This window comes from Tamandua tetradactyla, chromosome 3 (assembly GCF_023851605.1).
Source record: "Tamandua tetradactyla isolate mTamTet1 chromosome 3, mTamTet1.pri, whole genome shotgun sequence".
In the NCBI taxonomy this organism is placed as follows: Eukaryota; Metazoa; Chordata; class Mammalia; order Pilosa; family Myrmecophagidae; genus Tamandua; species Tamandua tetradactyla.
In genome coordinates, this window is record NC_135329.1 from 159,369,577 (window position 1) to 159,392,743 (window position 23,167).

The following is a 23,167-nucleotide window of genomic DNA, read 5'->3' on the forward strand; positions in this document are numbered from 1 at the left end:
AGATTTTGAAGCCACATAAACAGGAAATTTCAATCTAGAAGAGTTACTTAATGGTAAAGCAAGCTGCTCATATGATAGTCAATTTTCCTTCACTGAGGCATCAAAAAAAAGTAGCAGGATTGTTTACATAAAATATTACTGTACTTAACAGGAGTTTAGGTTATAGAACCCTAAGAATATTTCTAATTCTAAGATATTTATTCTTTGAAAAAGGATCTATATTTGCTTTATATTCTCTGAGTTTAGCAAAGAACGTTATATATAAATTAAGCCATATGAAATGTCAAATACATAAGCAAAAGGGAAGTCAGCTTTAAAATACCATGAAACAAGCATGTTCTATATCAAATAAATGCCCTCTGGGAATATAAGTAAAATTACATATGCCTCCCATGTTCCTGTCCTCTAATTCCTAGGCAACATTCACAGGCCCTGAATCTCTTCTCTTATACTTGGCTCAATTCTTGGCCTTAAATTCTTTGCTCAAATTGTCAGCTATTACTGAACCCCACGTCTTGTCTTTGTGGATTATGGGCTAAACCCAGTGATCTATAAACCCTTCTTCTTTTACCAACAGAGCATTATGCATTGTCTGTCAAACTGGAATTGTTACGAGAGGAATATGTTCTAGAATTTCCATAATGTCATAAATGATAGAATTAAAGAACTGTAAGAGATCTTGAACATCATCTGAAATGGCTCTTTGTTTACAGACACTTCTGGTGGAATCCCAAGTACTGCCAGTGACCACAAAAGGCAGTTCCTTTGGGTAAGATTCTGCGATTGAATTATTCATACACCATACGGCAATAAGACCCCATTTTTTTTTATTCTTAACTGTAACGGTGATAATCCCTGTAATGCTGTAGATTTATTATCACTAAGATGCGATGGTGAACTGGGATGGGACATAGTTTGAAGGGAATGCACTGGTTTATTCAATATCTCTAGATTTGAAGGCCGCAGTAGCCATAGTAATACCAGGAAACATAAAAATTAGTTGATTTTTGTTAAGTACAATTCATTACTTGAATGAAGACATTGATAGTCTCAAATTAGCCAACCATCACCTGAGAACACAGTTTGGAAACCAGAACTCTTCCGTGACGGTGTTTAAAGAAACCTCCCATCTTCTGCCGTTAGAGGATTCATCAGTCTATAAAACAGGCACAGGATCTGTTGTGACTGGCAGAGTGGCGGAGAAACTTTAATTAGTAGATCTGATAACTCTCCTGTTCTAAAGTCTAAATACAAATCTGGTTTTGCACATGAGAAACTTCAGCACCTTGATTTCCCTGAACCTTTCTGAGACTACGCAAGTGGCCAATACTACTTACTAGAGGATAGCAGTCTCTCATGGTCTGGAGATAATGGTGAAGCTGCAACCAGACAGTTGCCTCATGAGAATATATTTTCCATCCTCAAGAAGTACCCCATCTCCTCTGAAGTGACCTAACTCCTCTCATGATGTGCTGTTTAAAAAGATTATGTACCATAGAAAAGCATGTTCTAATCTTGATCTAATCTTGTAGGAGCAGTCATTTCTTTTAATCCTTATTCAGCATTTGCAGGTTGGGGTCTTGATTGGCTTATATCCATGGGGGTGTGACATACCTAATTGTGGGTATTAACTTTTGATTAGATGGAGATGAGACTCCACCCATTCCAGGTGGGTCTTGATTCGATTACTAGAGTCTTTAAAAGGGGAAACATTTTGGAGAAATGAGAGAACAGAAGCCTCAGAGATGACAGAAACTTCACAGCAGAGCTGGCACAGATGCAAAAACATGAATAACAGAGACATGGATGTTTGGAGACGCTTGGAGCCCAGTAGACATTGCCATGAGATGGTAAGCAAGCCAGAACCTGGAGAGGCAGATGCCAGCCATGTGACTACCCAGCTGACAAAGGTATTCCTAACCCATGGACCTTCCTTGAATTAAGGTAAATCTCTTGTTGGTGCCTTAATTTGGACACTTTCACTTCCTTAGGACTGTAAACTTGTGACTTACTAAACTCCCTTTCGTAAAGGCCTTTCCAGTTCTAGTATATCGCATTCTGGCGGCTTGCAGACTAAAACACATTGCTTCTAGGCCAGTGACTAGGATCAAGTCTTAGGATGGCCCCATTGTAAAATGTGTGCCACCATTTGGAAAGAAATAAATTGTTTGCCAAAATACTGCAGAGGGGGTGCATGGGTAGTTTAGTGGTTAGAATGCCTGCCTTTCATGGGGGAGACCCAAGTTCCCAGACCATGAACCTCCCCCCCCAAAAAAAAAAGAAAATACAAAAATACAAAATACTGCAGAACCTGGGACACATAAACAAGGAAAAATATCCAGGAATTCAGTTTTGAGGGTAATAGAGTGGAGTGAGAGTGTGGGAAGGAGAGGTAGTTCAAATATGAGACAGAATAAGAAATTGTTTGCTGAACTGGGAGTATTCTTCCTTGATTGGGCATTTAATGTCCAGGCAAGGACACCTATAGATAGTATGTTTCTGGAACAGCTCCTTGAAACATGAAAAAGAATGTGGGGATAAAGGCATGTAAAGACTCGAAAGTCCAAGCTACATCTTATAGCACTTTATTAATGTCAATTTTCTGGTTTCTATAATGGCCTGTGGTTATTTAAGATATTATCTTTTTGGGAAAGCTGGGTGAGGGGAACATAGGAATCCTGAATACTGCTTTTATAAATACTTATGAAACTAAATTATTATTTTTTTAATTACAAAATAATGATGACTTCCATTAAATGAGGTAGAAATGAGAAAACTGTCTTGGTGGAGTGTTGGTAAAGAGGACAGAGAATATGCTAGAGTAAATTCATTATATATGACCAGTGAACCCAACAGTTGACTATGTTCACTGTGAAGCCCTGGAGGATGCTCCCTGCAATAAATTAATAAGAAATGAATTAGTGAGGGTGGCATTAGCTTAGTTGAGAAGCTCAAGTATGCCTATCCTTTTACAGACCTTGGTTGACAGTAGGGAAGAATATAATGGAAATTAACTATTTAATGTCTTTGGGAATGTCAAAGTTCTTGAATAGCAAGGGTTCTTTGGCAGCATGTAATCTTTAGAGGAAAGATGAACATAATTATCATAATGGGAAGTAAATCCAGAACGGCAATCAGTGAATTACAACCCATCTGAATCTTTGGCCATGCCTAACAGACAATGGCATTCCTAGGTGTAAAATATATAACCAATTTATGAGACTATTTATTGATATATGATTGTTTCTTAAAAATCAAGAGCAAGTGGCCCTAAAACTGATGTTAGCCACTACAATTGAAAATCAGAATCCTTCCCTCCAGTCTAGACCTGAGTTGGCTCTCTTAGATACCATTAATTGAAGGGAGGCTATGTCCCCTTGAGGAAGTGCTCCACAATGCTGCAGCAAGGATGTAACGGTAGCTGTGCCGGTTTGAAAGTATTATGTACCCCAAAAAAGCCATGTTTTAATCCTAATTCAATCGTTTGAGAGCAGCTGTTTCTTTTAATCCTGATTCAATGCTGTAGTATGAAATCTTGATTAGATCATCTCCAAGGAGATGTGGCATGCCCAGTTGTGGGTGTGAGTTTTTTATTAGGTGGAGATTTGACTCCACCCATTCCAAGTGGGTCTTGATTAGTTTACTGGAATCCTTTAAAAGAGGAAGCATTTTGGAAAGAGTCAGAAATGATGAAAATGACAGAAACAACAGAAGCCTCATAGCTAACAGAGCAGATGTAGATGCATGGAGAACAGTTGCTTCAGAGAACAGAGACACAAATGTTTGGAGATGCTTGGAGCCCAACAGACATCACCATGAGATGTTAAGCAAGCCAGAACCTGGAGGGAGCCAAGGGAAGCCAAGACATGAAAGCCAGCCCCAGAGAAGCAAAGTGAGGAACCTTATACAGACAGAAACTGAAAGCAACAGAAGCCCAGGAGCAAGGGACCAGCAGATGCCAGCCATGTGATTTCCCAGTTGACACAGGGGTTCCTGACACATCAGCCTTTCTTGAGTGAAGGTAACCTCTTGTTAGTGCCTTAATTTGGATACTTTCACTTCCTTAGAACTATAAACTTGTAACTTGTTGAATTCCTCTCTATAAAAGCCATTCCAGTTCCAGTATATCGCATTCCAGCTAGTTTGTTTCTAGCAAACTAACACAGCAGCAATATTCCCAGTCCTTCCACAAAGGAACTATATACTGGGAAAGGGGAATTCTCAGATTTTTTAGGGTTATTTGATAAGGATTCTGGGAAGACACTGATATAGGGGATGTAAATTGCCAATATGGACCCCTCTTAAAGTGGGGGCCTTAAGAAAGCAGGCAATAAAGTCCCAGACCAAAAGATCTCAGTTTCTCTGATGGGTTTATGAAGACACTCTGTTAATTGCACCTGGGAGAAGAAAATGACAATTAATCTTGATGCATTGTTGTAATGTATGCACTCCAGAGAGTGGAAAATCAACCCTTCAAGGTGTGAAGGACCTCTCACATTAGCAAAGTGTTTAAAGGTCCAGTGGACTGGTGAATGATGAGACAGCCCAAGGTAAAGGAAAAGGTTTTAGACCTTGTTCCTCCTTTATCTAAGAAAATAGCTCAATGCTTGTTTTGTCATTTTCAAATTTTGGAAACAGCCTATACCTATGTGAAATACTATTTCTATTTCATTAGTCTAATCCTCAGAAGGCTGCCAGTTTTACATGGGACCTAGAGCAAGAGAGGCTCTGCAGCAGGCTGTCTCATTGCTTGCAAAATACACCCTTGTACAAAGTAACCATGTTGGTACAGGTAAAGGCTATGCATGAGCCCAACAGCATGGAACTTCAATTTTGAAATATGGCTTTGATGGATAGAGCATTCTTAGTTGACTTTTGTTGTTGTTGTTGTTGTTTTTGGAACACTTGAAAATGTTATACACTGCCTGTTGGCCCCCATTGTTTTTGCTGAGAAGGGAGCTAATAATCTCATTGGGATGCCTTGGTAAGCAATGCATCATTTCTCTCTTGCTGCTTTCAAAATTTTAGCTTTGTTTTGACTGTCAACATGTCTGCTATGTGTCTTTTTGTGGATTTCTTTCTATTTCTCTTACTTGGAGTTAATTAAACCCCTAAATGTCTGGATAATTATTTTTCGATAAATTTGGAAATTTTTCAGATACTCCAAATATCCATAGATTAGAGAGCATCATAGTGTCACACATTTCTCTGAAGCTTTCTTCATTTTTTCCTTCATTCTTTTTTCTGCTCTTCAACTTTCTTTCTATATCAATCCATTTTCACATTCATTAATTCTACTCCCAGTTCAAATCTGTTGAGTCCCTCTCATGAGTTTTTATTTCACTTGTGTACTTCTTAACTCCAGATATTCCATTTTTTCCTTTTTATTATATCTCTTTATTAATATTCTTCATCTGACATGAAATTTTTATCATAGTTTCCTTTGCTTATTTAATCATGATTCCCTTCAATTCTTTGAGAATATTTATTGTAAGTATGTTAAAGGCTTTGTCTGTTAAATTTGACATCTTGTCACTCTCACAAGATTGCTTTTTTTCTGACATATGGGTGTGTACAATAAATAATTTGGCCTCAGCCAAAGAGATCTGGCCTTCACCCTTGGTTCTTTGGTTTTAACCTCCAAATCCTTGAAATTTCCTGAGTTATTGGAGTGTCTCTATTATATATGGTGGGCCCCATTGGCAACGTCAGATAGTTTATGCTAATGACCTGAAGGGAGCTGGAACTTTTAATTAAAGAATTAAACCAGGTGGGCAGTGCTTTAATCAATCATGCCTAAGTAATAAATCCTCAATAAAAACTATGGACACAGCAGTTTCTGTAAGCATCCCTGGTTGGCAACTGGCAATATCCTTTGAGTACTATTACACAATGATGTGCCTAGAGGGCAGTACATCCCTGAAGACAATGGAAGCTTCACGTTTGGGACCCTCCTAGATTTTGCTCTATACTCCTCTTTATTTGGTTGGTTCTGATTTGTATCCTTCAGCTGTAATAAAATTGTAAAAGTAGGTATGGTACTTTCCTAAATTCTGTGAGTCATTCTGGCAAATTTTCAAATATCAGAGAATCTGTAGAGTCCCTCAAATTTGTAGCCTGCTTACAGATTCCTGGTGTATTAGTTAGGGCTCTCTAGAGAAACAGAATCAACAGGGAACACTTGCAAATATAAAATTTATAAAAGTGTCTCATGTGACCTCAGGAATGCAGAGTCCAAAATCCACAGGGCAGGCTGTGAAGCCGACAACTCCAATGCATGGCCTGGAGAACTCCGCAGGAGAGGCTCACCAGCCAAAGCAGGAATGGACACTGTCTCCTCTGAGTCCTCCTTGAAAGGCTTCCCATGATTAGATTTAGCATCACTAATTGCAGAAGACACTTCCCTTTGGCTGATTACAAATGGAATCAGCTGTGGATGCAGCTGACGTGCTCATGACCTAATCCTATGAAATGTCCTCATTGCCACAGACAGGCCAGCGCTTGCCCAATCAGATAAACAGGTACCACAACTTAGTCAAGTTGACATGTGTCCCTAACCATAACAGTCCACCCCTTGTCAACTTGGTACCTATATATATATCGCCTTAAACCATACATAATTTCCAAATGAAAACAAATAAGCACAAATTTTTTCTTTTACCTGACAATACTCAACTGTCCTGCATATAACTGGAAATACATTACATCTCTCCAGAATAGGGTGCAAATCCTTGGGCAACATTCATTCTTAAACTTGATATCTTGCAACTTAAATAGTATAACATGAACAAAACAGCATTACAGTCCTCGTTTCTGTAACTGGTCACATGGTCGAAGTTCATATTTATCACTTCCTTCTTCCACTACCCATTCCATGTTCCCTTTACCCTCAGCAAGCACTTCAGCTGGCCGTGGTTCTTTGCCTGGTGGGGTGACCCAAACCTTCATTCCTGAAGTTTCAGAGCCATTAGTAGTCCTGCCTGGATTGTGTTGTTGCAGTTTTCCATTGATTTTAATCACAGGGCATGGTAGTACTAATAGACGCCCTAGGGGATCTCCTATATTCCAAGAAAACTTTTCTTTACCTCCATTATGTAGTTGTAGTCCTACTTCCTTCTGATAGTCAGGGTCAATTACCCCAGACAATAATGTAATCCCCTTCTTGGCTTGTTGATCCAGAGGCATAAGTAGTCCAAAGTGTCCAGGTGGCAATCTCAACTTCCAGTTCAGTGGTATCACTGTTGTTTCTCCTGGAGGAAGCACACCCCATTTTGGAACTAAAACCTGTAGACCAGCAGAACTCAGGGTAGCAGGGACAGGAAGCAAAAATTTTCCTAGTGGATCACTAGGGGTAATAGTGAGTGGTACTACGCCCATTTCCACCCCTTGGTTCCTGGACCCATGGATCCTGGCTATGGGAGAAACGGCACTATACAGTGAACGCTGATTCAGAGCATACACAGCTTCCTGGAGAACATTACCCCAGCCTTTCAAGTTTTTGCCACCTAGTTGGCACCGTAATTGAGTTTTCAAAAGGCCATTCCACTGTTCTATCAATCCAGCTGCTTCTGGATGATGGGGAACATGGTAAGACCAGAGAATTCCATGAGCATGCGCCCATTCCCGCACTTCATTTGCTGTGAAGTGTGTTCCTTGATCTGAAGCAATGCTATGTGGAATACCATGACAATGGATAAGACATTCTGTAAGCCCACAGATGGTAGTTTTGGCAGAAGCATTGCGTGCAGGGAAAGCAAACCCATATCCAGAGTATGTGTCTATTCCAGTTAGAACAAATCGCTGCCCCTTCCATGAAGGGAGTGGTCCAATGTAATCAACCTGCCACCATGTAGCTGGCTGCTCACCTCGGGGAATGGTGCCATATCGGCGGCTGAATGTGGGTCTCTGCTGCTGATAGATTGAACACTCAGCAGTGGCTGCAGCCAGGTCAGCCTTGGTGAGTGGAAGTCCATGTTGCTGAGCCCATGCATAATCTTCATCTCTACCACCATGACCACTTTGTTCATGAGCCCATTGGGCAATGACAGGAGTTGCTGGGGAAAGAGGCTGACTTGTATCCACAGAACGGGTCATCTTATCTACTTGATTATTAAAATCTTCCTCTGCTGAAGTCACCCTCTGGTGTGCATTCACATGGGACACAAATATCTTCATGTTTTTAGCCCACTCAGAAAGGTCTATCCACATACTTCTTCCCCAGACCTCTTTGTCACCAGTTTTCCAATTATGGTCTTTCCAAGTCCCTGACCATCCAGCCAAACCATTAGCAACAGCCCATGAGTCAGTATACAAATGCATCTCTGGCCAGTTTTCCTTCCAAGCAAAATGAACAACCAGGTGCACTGCTCGAAGTTCTGCCCACTGGGAGGATTTCCCCTCACCACTGTCCTTCAAGGACACCCCAGAAAGGAGTTGTAATGCTGCAGCTGTCCACTTTCGGGTGGTACCTGCATATCGTGCTGAACCATCTGTAAACCAGGCCTGAGTTTTCTCTTCCTCAGTCAATTCACTGTAAGGAACACCCCAAGAAGCCATAGCTCTGGTCTGGGAAAGAGAAGGTAATGTGGCAGCAGGAGTGGAAACCATGGGCATTTGTGCCACTTCTTCATGTAACTTACTTGTGCCTTCAGGACCTGCACTGGCTCTATCTCCTATATACCATTTCCATTTTACAATAGAGTGCTGCTGTGCACGCCCAACTTTATGGCTTGGTGGGTCAGGCAACACCCAATTCATGATAGGCAACTGAGGTCTCATGGTAACTGGGTGGCCCATGGTTAAGCGTTCAGTCTCTACTACGGCCCAGTAGCAGGCCAAAAGCTGTTTCTCAAAAGGAGAGTAGTTATCTGCAGCAGATGGTAAGGCTTTGCTCCAAAATCTTCAGGATCTGTGTTGTGATTCTCCTATAGGGGCCTGCCAAAGGCTCCAGACAGCATCTCTATTTGCCACTGACACTTCCAGCACCATTGGATCTGCTGGATCATACGGCTCAAGTGGCAGAGCAGCTTGTACAGCAGCCTGGACCGGTTGCAGAGCCTCCTCTTGTTCAGGTCCCCACTCAAAATTAGCAGCTTTTCTGGTCACTCGATAAATGGGCCGGAGTAGCACACCCAAATGAGGAATATGTTGTTGCCAAAATCTAAAAAGACCAACTAGGTGTTGTGCCTCTTTTTTGGTTGTGGGAGGGGCCAGATGCAGCAACTTATCCTTCACCTTAGAAGGGATATCTCGACATGCCCCACACCACTGGACACCTAGAAATTTTACTGAGGTGGAAGGCCCCTGTATTATTGTTGGATTTATCTCCCATCCTCTGACACGCAAATGCCTTACCAGTAAATCTATAGTAGTTGCTACTTCTTGCTCACTAGGTCCAATCAACATGATATCATCAATATAATGGACCAGTGTTATGTCTTGTGGGAGGCAGAGACAATCAAGGTCTCTGCGAACAAGATTATGACATAGGGCTGGAGAGTTGATATACCCCTGAGGTAGGACAGTGAAAGTATATTGCTGACCTTGCCAGCTGAAAGCAAACTGTTTCTGGTGGTCCTTACTAATAGCTATTGAGAAGAAAACATTTGCCAGATCAATAGCTGCATACCAGGTACCAGGGGATGTATTGATTTGCTCAAGCAATGATACTACATCTGGAACAGCAGCTGTAATTGGAGTTACCACCTGGTTGAGTTTACGATAATCCATTGTCATTCTCCAAGACCCATCTGTTTTCTGCACAGGTCAAATAGGAGAGTTGAACGGGGATGTGGTGGGAATCATCACCCCTGCATCTTTCAAGTCCTTAAGAGTGGAGTACTCTCTGCAATCCCTCCAGGAATATGGTATTGCTTCTGATTTATATTTTGCTTGGTAGGGGCAGTTCTAGTGGCTTCCACTTGGCCTTTCCCACCATAATAGCCCTCACTGCACGAGTTAGAGAACCAATGTGGGGATTCTGCCAGTTGCTCAGTATGTCTATGCCAATTATACATTCCGGAACTGGGGAAATAACTACAGGATGGGTCCGGGGACCCAATGGACCCACTGTGAGATGGACCTGAGCTAAAACTCCATTGATCACCTGGCCTCCATAAGCCCCCACTCTGACTGGTGGTCCAGAGTGACGTTTTGGGTCCCCTGGAATTAATGTCACTTCTGAACCAGTGTCTAATAATCTCCGAAATATCTGATCATTTCCTTTTCCCCAATGCACAGTTACCCTGGTAAAAGGCCATTGGTCTCCTTGGGGAAGACTTAGAGGAAGATTAACAGTATAAATTTGTGGCAGTGTAACAGGTTTCTCCTCCATAGGGACTTAGCCTTCCCTTCATTCAAGGGGCTCAGGGTCTATAAACTGTTTCAAGTCTGGAAATTGATTAAGGGGCCATGACTCTGTGTTTTTGTAATTCAGGTTAGACTTCTATTCCCTTGACCTAGAACTCTTTTGTTTATACAGCTCCAACAAGAATTTAGTAGACTGCCCTTCTATTATATTTCTAGGTACCCCATGATTTACTAGCCAATGCCACAGATCTCTGTGTGTCATATAATTCTGATGCCTCCTTTGAGTTTGCTGTCTATTATAATAGCTGTGTCTGCCCTGTCTTTGGTGATTAAGTGCTGCCACCTGGCTTCTGCCAACTCGGGATCTTGTCATCCCCATTGTGTTTAAGGATTCCAGCTCAGTGACAGCAGTTCCTACAGTAACATCTGACCCACAGAGAAGTGCAACCACAGAGCTCTTTAGGGATGATGGTGCTAGTCTCACAAATTTATTTCTCACTGTTCTGGTAAAAGGTGCATCCTCTGGACATTCCTGGGGTGTAAGAGCAGGCTTTGCATGATAAATCCACTCTAACATTCCAATCTCTCTAAGCCTCTGGATTCCCTCATCTACATTATACCAGGGCAGTTCTGGCATTTCAACCTCAGGTAATGTTGGCCACCTTTTGATCCATGTTTCAACCAACCACCCAAACAAGCTGTTAACACCTTTTCTAACCGCTCGAGCTATAACATTGAATGCAGAATCTCTGCTTAGTGGGCCCATATCAATAAATTCAGCCTGATCCAGCCTTATATTCCTCCCACCATTATCCCACACTCTTAAAATCCATTGCCACACATATTCCCCTGATTTCTGTCTATATAAATTGGAAAACTCACACAGTTCTTTTGGAGTATAACGTATCTCCTCATGTGTGATACTTTGTACCTCACCTTTAGGGGCCTGTTGGGACTTTAGTCTAGTTATAAGTCTAGAAGAAATGAGGGGTGGTGGGGGTGGGTCATGAAAAGAATTAGAAATATCTTCCAAGCCATTTGCTTCAGGGCCTTCATTTGCAGTTTCATCTGGTGAAACAGGAATAATCAGTCTAGGGCTAATCCTTTCAGGAGGAGGCTGGGTGGCCAATTCCTCAAGGCAGGCTGGAGGTGGGGTGGCTATGTCCTCAGGACAGACTATTACAGGGTTATCCAGAGAAAACTCAGCATGGCATAGGGTTTCAACCTCGCCCCCAACATCATTATCAATCCATATGTCACCATCCCATTTTTCAGGGTCCCACTCCTTTCCAATCAATGCCCTCACTTTAACGGCACACACCATGCAAGACTGAGATTTCAGTTTACGTTGTAAAGTTGCTACTCTAACAATAAGATTCTGAGTCTGATTTTCAGAGATCTCAAGTCTACAGCTACAGGAAATAAGATTTTCCTTCAGGATACTCATAGAAACGTCTACATCTTTCAGACGACACTTAAGCTTCTCGTTTGAAGCCTTAAGCCCATCCCTTTCACCCCTTAACGTAGACAGTGTATCTAACAACAACCAACCAACATCTCTATAACTTTTATTTCTATAAAACTCTGTAAAGGTGTCAAAAATATTATCCCCCAGAGTCTGGCTTCGTACAAGCGAAGCATTAGGAGAATCGAATGATGATATTTTTACTATCTCCTTTGCCAACTCACTCCATGGATTGGGAGTGTCATTCTGATTATGGGAATCAGAGTCCTTAGTGACTCTGAGTCCAGTCAGAGTAGAAAACCATTCATAAAAACCCATTTTTAAGATTCTGTTTCTTAAGAACCACCCCACTCTCAGTACCAAGATGTATTAGTTAGGGTTCTCTAGAGAAACAGAATCAACAGGGAACACTTGCAAATATAAAATTTATAAAAGTGTCTCATGTGACCTCAGGAATGCAGAGTCCAAAATCCACAGGGCAGGCTGTGAAGCCAACAACTCCAATGCATGGCCTGGAGAACTCCGCAGGAGAGGCTCACCAGCCAAAGCAGGAATGGAACCTGTCTCCTCTGAGTCCTCCTTAAAAGGCTTCCCATGATTAGATTTAGCATCACTAATTGCAGAAGACACTCCCCTTTGGCTGATTACAAATGGAATCAGCTGTGGATGCAGCTGACGTGATCATGACCTAATCCTATGAAATGTCCTCATTGCCACAGACAGGCCAGTGCTTGCCCAATCAGATAAACAGGTACCACAACTTGGCCAAGTTGACACGTGTCCCTAACCATAACACCTGGTGACACAAATTTGTGGTTATTGTCTGAAGTAAGGGCAGTCTTTGGAAGACTGTACCTTCTACCTCTAATATGACTCAACTCCAAGGAGGGTCATACATTCTTGTTTCTTTGAATGTCTCATAATTCTTCATTGGAAACTGGAAATGTTAGATAATATGTTGCAAACTCTGGATGCTGAGACTTTCCTCTTCCATTTTACAATTGTTTTCTGCTTGTTTATTTATTTAGTGGCTGTTTGGATTATTTTCATGAGACCCATTTCTCCTCTGCAATGTTAAATCTTTGATGTTGCTTGTCAGAAGGTACAAACTTGGAAAAGCCCACAGTCATTGAAGAGTGACAGTGGTTTTGTCAGGGCTCTTTATGTCTATTTTTCTCAGTATCTCTACCTGTTAAGCTTCACTAATTGCTGGCTGATTGTGCTATTATTTTTGCAATGTCATCTGACAAATTGTTCCCAAGCATTAACTAAAAAAACTGGTCTCCTTTGAAGGAGTCCCAAAGGTCAGTGTTTAAGATTTGTTCTGAACCCAGCAGGCTCCTCTCAGCTGTCTATTTCATAGGTTCTCTTGGGCAAACTAGTTGGCCAACAGTTTAGCCTATGTGCCCAATATATCTATCCCTTCCCTAAAATTTGCCTTTTGTCACAATCTTTACCATTTTTGAGAGCACCCTCAGGATGGAACTTCTCCAAATTCAGTTGCAAAATAAGTCATTACTTTGGAAAGGGATTAGGAGCTTTTGTTTTACATCCTGCTTCTTCTCTCAGGCAAAATCTCTGATCCTGAGTGCACAGGTGGACTGTGGTAGAATGCTTGCCTTCCATGTGGGAGACCCTCGTTCAATTCCCAGACCATGCCCCCCCACCCCCAACAATGAAAAAAATCTCAGATCCTAAATTCTGGAGGGAGGAGTAGGAACCATGGAATGCTTCCCTAAGAATGACAATCCTACTTTAGATGCTGAGAAGCTGAGCACTGGGGCAGAGGTGGAGGGAGCAGTAGCCTGAGGTCTTCTTGGTTTGGAATCTCCAGCATGGAACCACCTCCTTGCTAAGTGGAATAAGGATGATCAGCCTCTGTCCCATGATTAGAGGTGGGGGAAGGAAGGGAGCTCTACCTTTCAGCTACACTTATCCTGACCTTAGTGCAACAGGTAGCTGGAGCAGGATGAAAAATGCTGACATACTGCCTCTCCTGGGAAGATAGCCCTCCAACTGGGAGCGGGTAGGGGAGATAGCCCTATGTTATTGGCTACACCAATAGAGTGTAGTTTCCATCTCCAGTTCTTGGTTCAAATTTCCTACACTCTCACTGTTTCGCCAACCTTTAGGAGATTTTCTTCGGTAAATGTTTCCTCTGAGAACATTTCCAGACTTAAATGATTGCTTTTAAAATAATTTTCACCAATGTTTTGTTGTTGAAACAGAACTACAGAACTCTTCATGCTGTCATGCCAGGAGCCCTTCCTCTAAGAAAATAATTCAAAGGCATGTGTTTACACCATTATGTGTTAACCATTTCTGAATTAAGGTACAATTGACCACAGTGGTGGTAGACTTAAATGCTACCTTTTACTGGCTGCTTTCCTTACCCTGCCTCACTTCTCTGCTCCTCTACTGGTGTTCCTCAAAACCCCAAAATAAATTTATTACTCCTGAGTCCTTATTTAAAAATCTGTCTCTGAGTGATACTAATCTGAAACCTCAAGGATCAGGTTTACTTTTCTGAGTTCTGTAATTGAACACTTTAAGATATAGGTACTTAAGGAACAATGAACAGAATATGATGCATGAGAATATGGAAAAGGGATGGGATACAGAGCATAGATGCAAAGATATTTAGATAATAGAAAAGACACTTTCTCTATTAAAAGGGCAGCAGGAAGAAAAAGGAGAGAATGGATGCAATGCCAGCTGCCTTTGTGTATTTGGTTGCAAGAGTCTTACTATGGAGATGATTTTGAAATAGGGGCTTCATACTACTTAAGCTCTTTTAGCTTCACAGAATTCTTAAACACCCTGGAGATACAATTCCTTGTTAAAATATGCAAATACTGAGCCTAAGGCTTCCTTTCTCTTCGACTTCCTTCCAAGGTCACTGTCAAAATTTGCCTGAGACTTTTCTTCATTATTGAATCCAAGTATAATATAATATGTTTGGCTCATTCATTCTTTCAATATGTTAATCATTAAATCAGATTATGATCAGATTTTTCAAACCTAGAAACCATTTCCTCTCCTTTGGGGGTCCTTGCTAACTGCACTAATTTTATAGTCATTGATATTACAGTTCAACTCTCAATGGGCTAACTTCCTTACAATTCTTGTTGCAGTTCCTTCCTGTAGATCCTAAACATTCACTAAAGGCATAATGAAAGAGACCCATGATCTTAGGGAGGTTTAGAAAATGGACAGCATATTCAGTTAGAGATTGATCAAGAAAGTTCTATACAGAAAATAGTTTGGGATTTTAAAATGGACCTTGAATGACAGGCAAGGCGGGGAAAGCTAAAGAGAGTGTTTTAGTTAGATAAGACGGGATGAAAAACAAAATCTATTAGAGGAATAAGAAGCAATTTAGCAAGATAGATGTCATACAGTTTAAGGAGAAAAGTTAGAGAGGGAGGCTTGAACTACATTATGGAAAACCTTAAAAGAGGAAGTATTTAATTTATTAGACAATGATGGCTCCCAAAAAGATAATTGAGCTTTTTTTTTCCTTTTTGATATTTGCTTTAACAAATGCTATCCAAAATCATGTAGTTCTTTCTCCATTCTTTGTAATGCTTATTATATGACTGTGGCTGCCAAGTTAAGCATGAATGAAGTCTTTCATTATAGTTATCTTGGAATATGTGGGTCCTTTTTATTTCATAATATCACAAAACTAATTTGATGCTAAACAGTACATTTCCAGATACTATCAACATTCCTGAATTACATCCTTATATTGCTTATTCAGTCCTGAAAGCATGCCTGCCTAACTTGTGTGAAGTGCTTTGCTTGTGTGAGTATTCCTATGCAGCTGCTTTAAAAAGCATGTTGATATGGAGATTCTTGAGCTTCATTATCAGGGATATTATTACCAAATTTGACTTGAAAAATGGGATGCAGGTGTTCACAAATGTGACTTCGTCAGTAATACAATCAAAATTTTGAATTTAACAATATACTCCCTTTCTATGAGAAATTCCTTTATGTAGTTTTTGTATTGTTCATCCTCATAATAATTTGGTAAGATAGGCAGGTTAATGTATTTATAAGGTATAGCCTATTATGTACTATAATTCTAGATATAAAATCTAGGATATTGTATGTGTGCATGTATATATAACCTCCATGTAAAATAGTAGAAAGCATACTGGGCTTGTAATCTCAAAACCAGGGTTCAAATCTGAGGTCTTAATGCTTAGCAAACTTGGATAACTGATCTGAGTCTCTATCAAAATTACTTATAAAAGAGAGTTATTACAGTAAATAAATAAGAGAATGGAAATAAAAATGCTTAACACAATTCTGGTAATATTTCCAGGTAACTAAAGAATTATGCTTCCTTTCTTTCCTTGGTATAATTACAATGATTTGGGTCCACCAGTATAATTTTGCCGTTTTAATTTAGAACACAGTAAATGATTCATATTCATCAAGAATGCTACACATACTACATAAAAAAATCTCTAATAAAAAAAGGATACTTTTCATATTAAAGAAAAATGGCTATGAATGATTGTGGAAGTGAGAACTGCAATAAATTCTACTTTCAGATCTGTCAGGAGCTTCATTCATGCAGTCCATCAGTGTCACGATTTTCAAAAATTCAAAATAAAAAGTTGGCCTCTGTATTAGTTTTTAGGACTGCCATAACAAAATATCACAAATTCAGTGGCTTAAACAACAGAAATTTATTCTCTAATGGTTCTAGAGGCTAAAGTCTGAAATCAAGGTGTTGACTGGGTCATGCTCTCTCTGAAGGCTCTACAAAAAGTCCTTCCTTGCCTCTCCTAAGTTCTGGTGGTTCCAATCCTTGGTGTTTTTGGTTTGTAGCTACATCAATCCAAATCCTGCTTCTGTCTTTGCATGGCCTTCTTGCCTGTGTATCCATCTGGTCTGTATCTCTGTCACTAAATCTCCTTCTCTTTATAAAGACTCTAGTTATTAGATTCAATCAAGTACCATCTCATATTAACTTGATTTTATCTGCAAAGATCCTATTTCCCAAAAAAGGTCACATTCTCAGGTTCTGAAGGTTAGGACTTGAATATATCCTTTTGGGGGACACAGTTCAGCTATAAAACACAGATTTTAATGTCTCACATTACCATAATATTGTCTAATAGGAAAACAGTAGACAGCAGATTCAGAGATCTTATTTCTAAATTAGGCATCGCAGTGTTAAATTCAAGTGCAATTCATTTAATAATTGGGTTGTACTATATGGATTCTATTCTCTAACATCTCTGAATCTTAGCTCCACTGGTTATATCTTCTCTTTCTGTAAGATCTTGGTCTTGAGCACTCAAACATTTTCTGGCATCCCATATTTAAAGGAAAACATTTCTCCCTGCATTCCATACCCCTTCCAAATGCTATAAAATTGTCTTATTATTTTCAAACCAGTTTATTGGGAGGAATTTCTACACGTGCTACTCTAGCTCCTAAACCCACATATACTTTGCACCCACTCCCCAGCTGGCTTCTATGAGTCACTTTACCAAAACTGTTCTTACCAAAGGCATCAGTGCTCTTTTCTGTCCATCCCCATCTTTCACTCAGATAATTCCTAGTCAGCTTTCAGAGGGGCTCAAATTCCATTTCCTAATGATGCCTTCAATTATATCATTGAAATTATGCCCTCACAATACCCTGTTCTTAATTATTTTTAATACTTACTATACCTTCTAATCCAGTATTTATTTTGTATTTATTTTTGTAGTTGCTCCAAAGCATATTTCTCCATGGTGATACAACTAAATGAAAATTCTAACCTAAAATTATTTAGAATTAAGAATTACACCATAGATACACAGTAGACTTTATTTAAAAAAATATTCATTTAACAATTCCCCTAAAGACTCACTCAACAGTGCAACCTGCTCTGATCTCTTTTCTCACTTGTCTGTGTAAAAAAATCTGATTTCCACTGTCAGCTAATCTACATCCTCCTCATTTCTCATTCATTTACTCCACCATCTATCTATTACATATAGAAATCTAGCCTTTTTTAGCAGCACAAATTTAAAAAACCTTATAAAAAGTATACGGACAAGATAAGTGGGAAAGGTTATTATAACTCTTTAACAATTTTTAGTTTACAACCTTTTCCACTTAGCCAATCCCCACCCTTCTTAGAAGATCTTTCATGTATGAGTGAGTGAATGAATGAAATCTTTTAGTCTTTCTATTGTCTATGCACCATTTACAGTATAATGCCCCTTTTGCCAAATCATAGAAATGCAATTTAAGTTACTCGATGTTTAAAAAAGAGTACTTCAAGATTCACTGAGAATACTCCAAGAAAAAAGGATGAGAATTGTTAAAATGAAATCTACTTTTTGCTATTTCATGGATTTGAAAGTCTGTCCTTTCTTTGAAAGCTCTAAAGAATTAGAATTCTATCATCTTCAGTTAATTTTGTTTTGGTAGAGGGTTAAGAAGAGCATAACGGTGACATATCATTTAATTACTTTCTGACTTGATGTGCTATTTTAATTAATTGGGAGATAAATTCCCTTACTATAAGGTACAATGATAACATTCCCTGTAGTTTTCCCATTATTCTGTTGAAAAGCAGGAAGAGTAGTTATAGGTTTTAATACCAAATTTTACAAAGCTGATGAAAAGTTAAGTTTAGCACAAATTTTGTGTCATTCAAGTAAGACACACTATCTGGAGAATATTTATACATCAAATATATTTATAGACTGTCACAGAGAAGTTTTTTCCTCTTGACAATCAGTTTCTGAGGAAGCCAATGAAAGACTACCACTGAGCCAGTTTCATGATTGTTATTTTTATTTATTTATTTATTTATTTACTTTTGCCTGGGCAGACTCTGGGAATCGAACCCAGGTCTCTGACCTGGCAGGTGAGAACTCTGCCACTGAGCTACCATTGACCACCCAATCATTATTTTTAAAAGGTTTAAGTACTGTCATGGCCAGGTTCACATGTCAACCTGGCCAGGTGGTGGTGCCTGGTTGCCTGGTTGGGCAAACGCTGGCCTATCTGTTGCTATGAGAACATTTCATGGACTTAAATCATAATCACTTTGGCTACATTCACAGCTGACTGCATTTGCAATCAGCTAAGGATAGTGTATTCTGCAATGAGTGATGCTTATTCTAATCACCAGAAGGATTTTAAGGAGGATTCAGAAGAGACAATCACTCTTCCTGCTGCAGCCAGGCAGCATCTCCTGAGAGTTCGTTGAGGACCTTCACTGGAGCTGCCAGCTTGCAGCCTGCGCTACAGACTTTGGACTCTATATCCCCAAGATTATGTGAAACACTTTTATTAATTTTATTTTTACAGATATCTTCTGCTGATTCTGTTTCTCAGAGAACTCTAGCTGATACAAGTACTTATCCATTACTAAAATAAATATGTATTCAAAATAACCAGATGCTCTCTAAATCGATATCAAAATCAGTATAGTTTATATCCAAGATTATCAAGTGGCTAAACTTTCATATTTTCCCACTGCCATTGTCAGCAGTTCCTTTTTCCCAGCCAAGCAGCCTATGAGTTTATTTGATCAGTTAGCATTTACCAGGTCTCAGAATCTAGTGCTGCAGACCATCCCTAGGATAGATTTCTTTATACCTTTCCATATTCTGAGCCATTCCAGAAAATCTTGCCTTTCATAAGGGTAGCTGCTGCTCCATTCTTTAGTTTATCTCAATGCAAAAAATCTCCAATAATTTACTCATAGATTTTTTTCTTTCAAAAATAACTTGTTTGTGAATTTCCTTCTCTAAGGAATAAAGAAGAAAATTTAATTCACAGCCATTCTCATATTATGGCATGGATATACTTTACCATAGATTCATAGACTTAGGTCACTAATTATTCTAAACCTGGTATCAGCAATCTTTTTCTATAAAGGGCCAGATAGTAAATATTTTCAGCATGGCGGGCCATTTCATCTTTGTCACAAGTTGTACTCAGCTGTACCACTGTAACACAAAAGCAGCCAAAGAAAACATGTAAATGAATGTCCGTGAATGGATTTGACTATGAAACAATAAAACCATTTTACAAAAATTGGTGGTGGACCTAGTTTAGTCCATGGGCTATAGTTTGCCAAACTCTGTTGTAAATGAACTAATCTGCTAACTTACAAGAAGGCAGATGACACAGGGGAAAGAGCATGGTACTGAAGTCAGACCAGCATGTATTCAAGTGTTCACTCTAGCATTTTATACAATTTGGGTCTGTCATGGAACCATTCTGTAATCCATCTGTACAAAGGAGCTTTTATCTTTCATGTTGCTAATATTATGTGAATATTAAATGAGATTAAAAAGGTATATAAATGCTCATCACAGTGCCTGGACAAAAGAAAATAAATATGGTAGGTAGGTACTGTTATTATTAATATATAGTCTCAAAGTACAGAAGTACTGTATCATAGTGACCTACTATTTTTGACATAGCACTACATTTTTCAAATGAGCCATGTTCTGATACTTGAATTATTAGGAATTTTTTTTTTTTAATTTCTTAGATCCCATCATAGTCATTCATCATTATCAAATTTTTTTGAGAGCTTTAGTAACCTATAATTCTAATTTTGGCTATTATATCAGAGAATGACTACAAAGGTTGTATAATTAATATTTTAAGCACTTTTAAATATCTCATTTTTTCATTAGCATTTTTAGTAATATTCTTAAATAATTCTGCTATTTAGCTACAGAATTCTAATTCTAAGGCTGCAGGATAGGTTCTCATTTGTTTCTGTTGTTTTCAATAAACACAAAAAGTTTAAATGCAGAGATTTTTACAATGATGATAAATATAAAAATGACATTGCTATTTTTATGTATAACAACCATTATTACTTTCAGTTCTATGGAAACTTGCCTCAGATTCATTTCAACATGAAAATCTAGACTTAATTAGTAAGAGATGCCATCTGTTTTATTTCCACAGCTACTAAAACCTACTAAAACAAATACCATAGAATGGATTGACTTAAACAATAGGTATGTTCATTTCCTGGTGCTTGCCCATGAAAAAAACAAAACAAAACAGGAATGCATTGGCTTATGGTTTCAGAGGCTAAAAGGCTGGCTTCCTCCCAGGGTTGGTCTTCTGACTAGACAACAATCTTTGGGGTTCCTTGGCTTTTCCATCACAAGGCAATGCACATGGTGACATTTTCTTTCTCTTCTGGGTTTCACTGACTTCCAGCTTCCGGATGCTTCCCATGGATTTTCTCTCTCTACCTTAATATCATTCTTTTTTATAAAGGACTCTACTGATGTGAATTAAAGCCCAATTGATTCAGTTACACCACACCTTAACTAAAGTAATACCTTCAAGAGATTTACTCACAATGCATTCACATCCACGGACCAGGGGTTGGGACTTGAACATGTATCTGGGGAGGGGAAGAGGGCATGATTCAATTCCCAAAACAATTTTTCTAGATTCCTATGATGTAATTTCTATTGAGATACTCTTCTTAGTGAAAATATTTAAATTATTTTTAAAATATGTTTCATACATGTATATCAACATTTTTAAATCTCTATTTGGTTATTCTACTAATTATGAATATCACAAATTTTTACCATGTTAACATTTCCAAATTTCCACTAGAACCTTAACAGGAACTGTCACTAATATAGTCCACTCATCCCATATCTTAGCATCTATACCAAATAGGATAATTAATAAAACTGCCTGTGTTATGTTTTTTGTAAATATATAATTTACATCACTTTCACTGAATGCCTTTTTTCAATCAAAGTATAACTGTTTCATATTAAAGAAATGCTATGCATGTGTGTAGAAGATAGGAACACTGGAATATCTATATATCACGGTTATGTGAATTCAAATATTTTTACTATTACATGCTAGATGTTGAGAGACAATCATGCATGGCATTTCTTCATGCCTTGTATGAACACTTTTCTGAGACTATCTTTTAAGGATGTTTGTATAGCAAACACCCCTGGAAGATATAGATGGTGTCTGCCTCCAGAGATGAAGGGAGATTTGTTTCCTGACCAGTGTAATAATAAGATCTCCCTCTGGGACAACAATTGGTCAGCTTTACCAGGAATGCCTTATAACATGGGGATTTCTGAAGCCTTGGGTTCCTTAGCTATGACATAACCCATTAAGCAAGCAGCATTCATCTAGATCTGCTTCTCCATCACCATCTGTGAGACTTAGGGGGCAAGGAAAATGATGCAAAATTAAAACTAAGCTGCTGCTATCTGCCATGTCATCAGTAGTAAAGTCCTTTGTCTCTGCTGCAGGAGTATTGTCTTCTACCAGCATCTACAAATCTGTAGTAAGTGAATTTGTTAGCCTGAAAGCAGGAGAAAATCTCAACCCCTTACTGTTCTTACATTAGGCATATGACAGTTTTTCTTTTTACCTTATATAATTTTTCTTGGATACTAAATTGTTATTTGCAGTATTTTGATATGCCTTTAAATACTTTGTATTTGTTCTGCTGTCCAGCGAAGTTATTTGGAATCTGTTGATCTGGCCAGTTTTTAAGTATGCTTAGGCTGGTTTAGAGCAGCTTTTAGTCTAGAGTTAATTTATTCCCTCACCAAGGTGATACCATTCAGAAAACTCTGCCCAATTCCAAGGTTTTTCTCTCTGGCTGGTGGAAGTTTGAACTATTTACGCCTTTGTGTAAGCTCGTGGAAATTGTTCAATCTACTGCTTTCTGTTGTATATTTTACCTGCCTCAGTAGTTTCCTTACAAGTACATGAAGGTTAGTACTCAGGAAAAGAGTAAAAGGGATCCCCTCTACATATCTCCAGAATCTCTGTCTAGCTACCATTTTTGGGGCCCTCTATCCATAAATTCTAACCACTTTGACATCTCCTAACCACGTTCTCTTTCTCTTCAATTCAAGGAGACCACCAGACTGTGTGAAAATGGAATGGTTAATAGCTTCATTAATCAACTTGATATGCCTGAACTTCCTTTTGATCTAGGAAACTACAAAGAACAAAAAGGAAACAACTGAGTCAGGCTGACATACCAATAATCCTTCACAAAGCTAACTAACACCTCTGCCCTGGCAGGAAGGAAACAAGTCATGCTGACACCAACAAGTTTACTCATCTTCACTAGATAGCCTTGCTCCTGCAGAGACATTCTGCCTGTTCAAGTTGCAAAATTAATGAAACATGGTCAAAGGACATCTGGCCCCCAGCAACTCATGTAGCTCACTATCCCACCCCTCCCCATTCCCATACCCCCCATTTATTCCTATCAGCCACATATGCTGCCTGCCCAAAACACCTTTGGAGCAGCAACTTTTTGTTGTTGTTCTGCATTAATGCTACTTTAGTTAAATAAACTTCTGCTATATTTTGGTTTTAAATGTCTGTTTA

The 23,167-nt window shown here is 39.1% G+C and overlaps 1 long non-coding RNA gene across 1 annotated transcript; it reads left to right on the plus strand.

Moving 5' to 3' along the window:
• Positions 1 to 673: 673 nt before the first annotated feature.
• Positions 674 to 23,082, plus strand: LOC143676444 (uncharacterized). Its single transcript, XR_013172088.1, has 3 exons — positions 674 to 769; positions 20,729 to 20,781; positions 22,684 to 23,082. It is a non-coding gene; the product is annotated as an uncharacterized LOC143676444 (long non-coding RNA).
• Positions 23,083 to 23,167: the final 85 nt, after the last annotated feature.